Below are 806 nucleotides of genomic sequence, written 5' to 3'. Positions count from 1 at the left end.
CCAACAAACAAATTAATAAGCGGGGGTCCCTACAAACGAATTTATAAACAGGGGTCACTACAATCAAATTCGTAAATAAGGTTGCCAACAAACAAATTCGTAAAGAGAAATGTTACCAAACAAATTCATAAATATGGTTGCCAACAAACAAATTCATAAATATGGTTGGAAACAAACAAATTCAGAAATAGGGTTCCGAACAAACAAATTTATTAACGGGGTTGCAACAAACAAATTTATAGACAGGGTTAAAAACAATTAAATTCGTAAAAATGTTTCCAACAAACAAATTTATAAACAGGGTTCCGAACAAACCAATTTATAAAAGGGTTTCCAACAAACAACTGAACATAATGAAGGCAAAAAACAGAACAAAAGGTAGTGCTAACAGCAGATCTATTAAAGGATAAGATGAACACAATGCAAGACTTATGAACACTCCACATTTTAAATATCTGCATATCCAAGGTTTCAATACTTCGGCGAAACATCTACAAAAAACGTCGACAAACATTTTTTGAAATAAAAAAAATCTGCATTTTGAACTGGTTTAAGTTTCTCTACTTTTTAAAATTTTTAAATTTTTTATTTCAAGTTTGTTGTTTATAATGTGTGACAATGAATTTCATTAAACTGTTTTTACAGGAAGAAGAATATAAATTATTTCATTATTTAAATCTGAGATTTTCTATTGTATTTAATTTGCTGAATATTTTAAAACAGTTCCCCCCCCCCTTCTCATTTATAAAACATCCTCCATTCCCTTCTCCACTTTAGTTTTGTGTGAGAGAGCATCATTCTAGATA

This window comes from Eurytemora carolleeae, unplaced genomic scaffold (genome assembly GCF_000591075.1).
Source record: "Eurytemora carolleeae unplaced genomic scaffold, Eaff_2.0 scaffold774, whole genome shotgun sequence".
Lineage (NCBI taxonomy): Eukaryota > Metazoa > Arthropoda > Copepoda > Calanoida > Temoridae > Eurytemora > Eurytemora carolleeae.
The sequence above is the reverse complement of the archived record's forward strand: the minus strand, read 5'-3'. Positions refer to the sequence as shown.